At 36.1% G+C, this 7,547-nt stretch overlaps 1 long non-coding RNA gene across 1 annotated transcript in view; it reads left to right on the top strand.

Annotated features, from left to right (window-relative positions):
* The window catches only part of LOC108530293 (uncharacterized), a 58,372-nt gene extending 52,122 nt beyond the window's left edge, over positions 1-6,250 (top strand). The window contains exon 3 of the long non-coding RNA XR_001885793.1: positions 5,832-6,250. This is a non-coding gene — a long non-coding RNA (uncharacterized LOC108530293). The remainder of the gene's footprint in view (positions 1-5,831) is intronic.
* Positions 6,251-7,547: the final 1,297 nt, after the last annotated feature.

Below are 7,547 nucleotides of genomic sequence, written 5' to 3'. Positions count from 1 at the left end.
TTTTTTTTTTTTTGGCAGGGGTGGTGTGGGGGCGTGACAGGGCAGAGTTGGCCAAGAAAACTTCCTAAGTGGTGCTATGTAATTCATATAGCATTACATCAGGAGGCACACAATTTATTTTTTCTTTTAATAATCCTAAGACTGGTCAGTAAATGCAGGTGGTAAACTTCCTTATCAGCAAAGTTTCTTATCAGTCTTTTACCTAATGGTATCTCCAACCATTAATAAATGCTATAGTCTGAATGTTTATGTCCCTCCAAAATTCCTATGTTGAAATCTAATCACCATAGTGATGGTATTAAGAGATAGGGCTCTTGGGAAGTGAGTAGTTCATGACAGTGGAGCTCTCATGAATGGGACCAGGGCCCTTATAAAGGAAGTCACAGAGAGCTGCCTTGTCTCTTTCCATCCTGTGAAGATGCAGCAAGAAGTCACCTTCTATGAACCAGGAAGTGGGCCCTCACTAAACACTGAATCTGCCAGTGCCTTGATCTTGGATTTCTCAGGCTCCAGAACTGTAAGAAATATTTTTTTGTGTTTATACACTATGCAGTATATGATATTTTGTTATAACAGCCTGAATGGACTAAGATAATGACCATTGCCTGAGTCCGTTTTTGTCTTTTAATTGCAGAATTACAAAACTGTGTCTTTTCAACTTTACAATTTCTTCTGCATCTACTACGTGGAATACTTTGGTTGAAAATTATCCCTCATTCATTTGGTCTATTTGATTGCCTGGAACACATCTCGAACTGGGAAAGATAAATACTTATTTTTTTCCCTTTAATTATTGGTTTTCAATATTAAGAGTTAGCTTGCCATCCTGCAATTGTGACTGAGAGCTTTTTTTTTCTTTTGCCTTCATTTTCATTGGCATCTTTGTCTTCATGGTTTATTTCACTTACAAATGAATTATATTTCCATATTCAATATGTTTTCATTAGGTGCAGTCTTTTCATGGGGGGAAGTTGGCAGGGGTTGCTAAAATGCTTTTCTATATTGGCAAGTGAGAACTTCTTCAAGTTGGTTTCTATATCCTTTTTATGCAAAGCCATAAGAATTTGATAGCTTTCTTGTTTTCTGGCATAAGATACACAGGTTTATTTTGTATACTTTTTGCCCCAGAGCTGGAATCTGTCATTTCTGTAAAGAACCCAAAGCTCTTTTAGTGGGAAATATTTCTTAGAAACCACAATCTGGGCATTATGCCTGCTCCCTGTGCTTGGGTTATCATTGCTTTTAGGCCTTTTTAATAACCAGAATTAAGAAATACATATTTTTAAAGAATAAAATATGAATTCCACTGATATTTCCCATTCAGATTTAGTATTTCTTAACCTCTTTGATTTTATAATTGTATCTTTTGTCTCTTATTCTAAATATCTAACAATATTAACATAATTATGTGCTTTATTCCATGGTAAAAATGTAATTTTAAACTAGTAATAGTTTATTTTAAATTTTACTAACAATAAAATGACTAAATGAAATTTAAGATTCTTTCTCAGTTTTAGTCCTTTAGTTCCTTCCACATGGCTAGGGATTTACAGTCACTATTGTTCTAAGGTCAGGTAGAGGAAATCTTTTCTCTGTAAGGTTTTCTGGCAGCTTACTTTATAGTAATATTCACTGGTTACAGTAGGTTTTCAGTTTTTTTTTTTTTTTTTTTTTTGAGACAGAGTCTTGCTCTGTCACCCAGGCTGGAGTGCAGTGGCCGGATCTCAACTCACTGCAAGCTCCGCCTCCCGGGTTTACACCATTCTCCTGCCTCAGGCTCCCGAGTAGCTGGGACTACAGGTGCCCACGACCTCGGCCGGCTAGTTTTTTGTATTTTTCAGTAGAGACGGGGTTTCACCTTGTTAGCCAGGATGGTCTCGATCTCCTGACCTCGTGATCTGCCCGTCTCGGCCTCCCAAAGTGCTGGGATTACAGGCTTGAGCCACCGCGCCCGGCCGGTTTTCAGTTTTTAACATTCTCTCTTCTTTCACTTTTTTGTTCTGTTTGGACCCTCAGTGAACTGGATGATGCAAGTTTATATTAGTGAGAGTAGATTTTCTTTACTCAGTCTACTGATTCAAATGATCATCCCTTCTAGAAATACCCAGGAAGAATGTTTGACCAGATTCCTAGGTATCTCTTAACCCAGTCAAGTTGATACCTAAAATTAGCCATCACAACCTCTTATTAGAAAGTCTGTCTTTTCATGATTATGAGTTTTAAAATTTATTATATGCAGAATTACTATATTTATGATTGATTTTAATTTCTTTATTCCATTAGTTTGCATTATAATTCATTATACAATTAATTATATACAATATAATTCATTATACAATTCATTATAGTATATCTTTTGATTATAGTGAATTTATATTATGTTTTAACATATTATGGAACTAATTCCCCTCGTTCTTTTCTACTATAATATTTTTATGGTTACTCTTAATTTACTTTTCCATACAAACTTTAGAACCAATTTGTGTGGCTCAAAAAAAAAAAAGTTTCAGTATGGTTATTAGAACATTAAGTATTTAAACTAGAAAGGGTTTAATATCTTTATGACATTACATCTCTGGTTTGTACTCAAGCTATATTACAAAGTCATATAATTAAAATAGTATGGTATTAGAGCCAGATCAGATAAACAGACCAGTAGAGCAAAAAGAGAATTCACAAGTGGACTTCTGTAGCCATGTGACTTAGTATATGATATTTTGGTAACTTCAATTTGGAAGAGAATGAAGTAATTATATAAATGCTGTCAGGATAATTAGTCATTATGTGGAGAAAAAATAAGGCCAGATGTCTACCTCTTACCATATGTTAAAATAAACTATAAGTAAAACTGTAAATGTAAAATAGTGAAGAAAAAGGCACAAGATATCTCTGTGACTGTAATCAGGAAAAAAAATCCTTTTTAAAAAATTGATGCATAATAGACGCATATGGTTTGGGGATACATGTGATAATGTAATACATTCATATAATTTGTAAAGATTGAATTGGTATATCCAACACCTTAAAGTTTTGTTTTTCTTTATAATAGTGTTACTCAAATTCTTGTTTTCTAGCTAATTTGAAATATACAATAGATTATTGTAAACCATACTCACCCTAAAAACACAAGCCGTGAAAAGAAATACACACATTTGAGTACATCAAAATTGAGTTGTTTTGCAGTAAAAGACCCTCTAGACAAAACAAATAAATAGAAGACAGGCTGAGAAAACTATTTGCAATTTTTATAACTGACAAGGTTAATACTGAGAATACACAAAGAACTTCTAAAATGAGCAATAAAATACTGGAAACCTAATAGAAAATGTTAGGTGCATATTTATACTTTTTAATCTAGCAATTTCACTCTTGAATATAGACACCAGAAAGTTCTATCAAAAGATTGAGTGTGCCATATGCTCACATAGTATAGCTTGTGGTAGCAAGGTAGAAATAACTCACATGATCATTGCTAGTGGAATGGCTATGTCATGTGTAATATATACACAGGGAGGAACTACTGTTGTAAAAGTCAGAAGTTTTGAACTAGACTTCCTAACATTAATGGTCATCAAGAACATAATCTTGCACACAAATTGTAAGAAAGAGAATGCAATTATAACTTTTATTTTTGGCATAAAATGTATATGTATATAAAACTGTCAAAATCACACCTTACATTTTTCAAAGCTCAGTACACATATGGAAAGTGGACTGGAAGAACATACATTACAACTACTAGAGTGTGTGCCTATTAAAGAGATGGGGAAATGGAACTGGGCACAGGGGCTGGTGAAAAAATAATAATAAAATATCATCAAATAAACATGCAGTCTTAGAATGACCTCAGTTAGCCACAATTTGAAGAGGATGATTAATTCTATTCTGTTATCCCAAAAGGAAGAAAAAAGCAGCATTCAGTGTGTGTTTAGAAACAGAGGCTGTGGTGGTCAAGAAAAAAGCATAGAATAAAAACAATGACTCCATCATTTGCGGTGTAAGGATGAGCGTATCCTGCTGGATTGACTCTATTGTCCCAGCTCCCTTGCACATTGGGCTGGTATTCAGCAGTTACGTACCATTTTGGTAATTATAGGCAGAATCCTGAACAATGGTGGTATCTGTTCATACAGATTGGGGTATGCACTTTCCCCATTGCAGAGGCATCTCCATTGAGGAGACTGAAACATTAAATTGTCAGAATTTGATGATATTGAGCATTTAGATCATATAATGAATTCCTCTGTTCTGAGACCATGTCTCCCTCATAACATCATTACTGGTTTGCCTACATGAAAATATGTATTGATTAGAAGTAAAAAACAACTGTTATAATGGACAGTTTTATTTTTTTAGTGTAAATTAACAACATTGATATTATAGTTAACCTTTTATAATACAACATCTTAAACATACAAAGTTAAGAATGAGATCCTGGATCCTAAAAATTCATTAAAATGAGGTTGCTTTTATGTAAACTGATTTTAAAACTTAGAAGTTTCCCTTTAATTTTTTATTGATGCATAATAATACCTTCCTACCATTTGTATACTTGGGATATTCATGACCTTAAATATTTGGGGTTTTTTTGTTTTGTTTCATTTTGTTTTGTTTTGTTTTTTCTTTTTTTCTTTTTTGAGACCGAGTCTCACCCTGTCCCCTGGCCTGGAGAGTAATGGGGAGATCTCAGCTCACTGCCACCTCTGCCTCCTGGGTTCACTTGATTCTCCTGCCCCAGCCTCCCAAAGAGCTGGGATTACAGGCGCACACCACCACACGCAGCTAATTTTTTCAGTAGAGATGAAGTTTCACTATGTTGGCCAGACTGGTCTCAAACTCCTGACCTCATGATCTGCCCACTTTGGCCTCCCAAAGTGCTAGGATTACAGTCATGAGCCACCGCAGCCAGCCCAATATTTGTCTTTTCTTTATGCTAAAACCATTCTGATTCTTTCATTCTAGCTATTGTGAAAGATTATTATTGTGAATAGATTACTATAAACTATAGTTCCCCTACTGATCTATATAACATGAGGTCTTATTTTCTCTATCAAACCATATATTTGTACCCATTAATCAATTTCTCTTTATGCCCTCTCCCTCTACACAAAGAAATATTTCCGGCCGGGTGTGGTGGTGGCTCATGCCTATAATCCCAGCACTTTGGGAGGCCAAGGTAGGCAGATCTCCTGAGGTGGAGAGTTCGAGACCAGCCTGACCAACATGGAGAAACCTCGTCTCTACTAAAATTACAAACATTTAGCTGGGCATGGTGGCACATGCCTGTAGTACCAGTTACTTGGGAGGCTGAGGCAAGGGAATTGCTTGAACCCAGAAGGCAGATGTTGCAGTGAGCCAAGATCGTGCCATTGCACTCCAGCCTGGGCAACAAGAGTGAAACTCTGTCTCAAAAAAAAAAAAAAAAAAAATTTTCCTAGTCCAATTTCCATATTTATGAGAAGTACAAATTTGAATGATTAAAAATGGAAGTTTTCATTGCTGAGGAAACCTTCCAATAAAAAAAGAATTTTATTAACCCAACCATTGTCTGAAGTGATTCAATTATTACAAGATAATAATCAAGTTGCCCTTTGCATAGACGCACAAAACAAACCACGACCTCTGCCTTTACCTCCCAGCATATCTCATTAAAAATAAGGAATGGTATTTGATCAACTGCCTTCATTCTTTTAGTGCCTTCTTAGAGTTGACATTTTAATTACAAATTCAACCATTTATATTTTAATCCTGCCCAAAATAATTTGTGTTTCTTTTGACATTTGAAATACAAACTTAGTTTCCAAGCTGAATTTTTCTTTCCCTTTTCCTAGAAAGAACATTCTTGACGGTGTCTGTGACTTGATCTCTCCAAGAGGAAGATGCACAGGAGGTCTAAACGCTTACCATCTAAAGAGTGGTGCTTGGACCCACAGCATCCTCATCCCCTGAAAGCTCCTTAGAAATGTGGAGTCTCCATCCCCACCCTAGGTCTACTGAATTAGTCTTCATTTTAATAAGATCCTTGGGTGATTCACATGCACTATCTATCGTGTGTAAATTCTATCAGGTGTAAATAACTGTTTAGTTACATACAGGAAATTGCTCTCCTGTAACATGACAGATGCAGATGTATCTTTGAAATACCTAAAAATGTGCCCTTCTGAGGAAAACATTAGCTCTGTTCTGCAGAAAATTGTGACTAGAGATATGAAGTGATTTGTTCAAAATTACATTGTTAATAATTCCAAGACCACAGATAGAAAATAAACATCCTGCCGCAATATAGGCTTCTTTCTACTGTGCCGTAACTGGTCTTTCATTGTTGTGTTCTCTCTGGGGAAGGGCAAATTAGGCTAACTGAAACTCCATTTACATTTTTTTCTATCAAGGCTATAGAGTATACAGTTTACTAAACTCTAAATTTGAATACTGTCTAAATTCATGGAAAAATAAAACCCCATAACCCTAGCACCTTAACACAACTTCTATTTTTAATATGGTCAGTTCAATTTTTTGGTCTTATGTATCACATACGTTTATGTAGAGACAGGTACTAAAACTTTAACTCCAACACCTCAAAATATATTCTTCAAAAGACAGTGGTAGCATGAAAAGTTCACTGGATTCACATTGGGACAGATGGACAACAATGCTAGGAAAAGGGAGAGTCTTCAGGCCCACAGAGTAAACATCCTGTCTGCAGCCAAAACTTAAGATTTAGAGTTTATCTTTGATCACTGTGATGTCTAAGTCATATCCACATAGACATTCTCCTTCTTCAGTCTTGCACATCATTTCATTTCACTTTGGTTCAAAGGTAATAAGAGAGGGTAATGTTTGCAATAACTTTGATTAGCCTTTCATCTCCAGACTTTACAAAGCTATGTGATACCAACAAAAAAGAAATTGGCTTACTTGAAGATTTCCTCTCCCCTCAAGCAATCATCCTACATATTTTCCAGGGGAACATGGATTAGAAGACTGGTTTTTAAACTCTTGGCAAGAAAAAATGAGTTGGGCTTGAGTCTCTTCACCAACTATCTCACTTCTGTCAAAACAACTCAGATCTATACATTTTATTATATGTTACCACATCTATGTTAAAACTTTAAAAAGTATTTTTTGTAATTTTTAACAGTTTTGTGATTGTTTTGATAATGGAGCTTTGATGTGGTGTGTGTTAAGAAAGAGAAGGAGTGGGGAGCTAAGATGGCTGACTAGATGCACCTGTGAAGAGCTTCTCCCACCAAGAGACCAGACCAAGGAGATTGGCACCCTCCAAACAGATCTTTGGAAGGGAGGAATTGAGAGTGGATAGAGGGAGGACACAGACCCTGGGCTGAAGAGAGAGGAAACTGGAATCCTGCATAGGGCTGCTAAGCATGAGGACTCATTCCTGGCCCCCAGAGGCTTAAATAGATGAGAATTGGCCCACTCTTACCACAGACCTCTGGAATCCTAGCTGCAAGAGACTCCATGACAGTCATGGACATTTGAGCTGAGAGGGAGAACTGTTTGTGTAGGTGGCAGGGACAGGACTCCAGCTT

The sequence above is a fragment of the Rhinopithecus bieti genome, unplaced genomic scaffold, assembly GCF_001698545.2.
Source record: "Rhinopithecus bieti isolate Rb0 unplaced genomic scaffold, ASM169854v2 scaffold_110, whole genome shotgun sequence".
NCBI lineage: Eukaryota > Metazoa > Chordata > Mammalia > Primates > Cercopithecidae > Rhinopithecus > Rhinopithecus bieti.
Note: the sequence above shows the minus strand (reverse complement) of the source record. Positions and strands in the feature narration are given on the sequence as shown.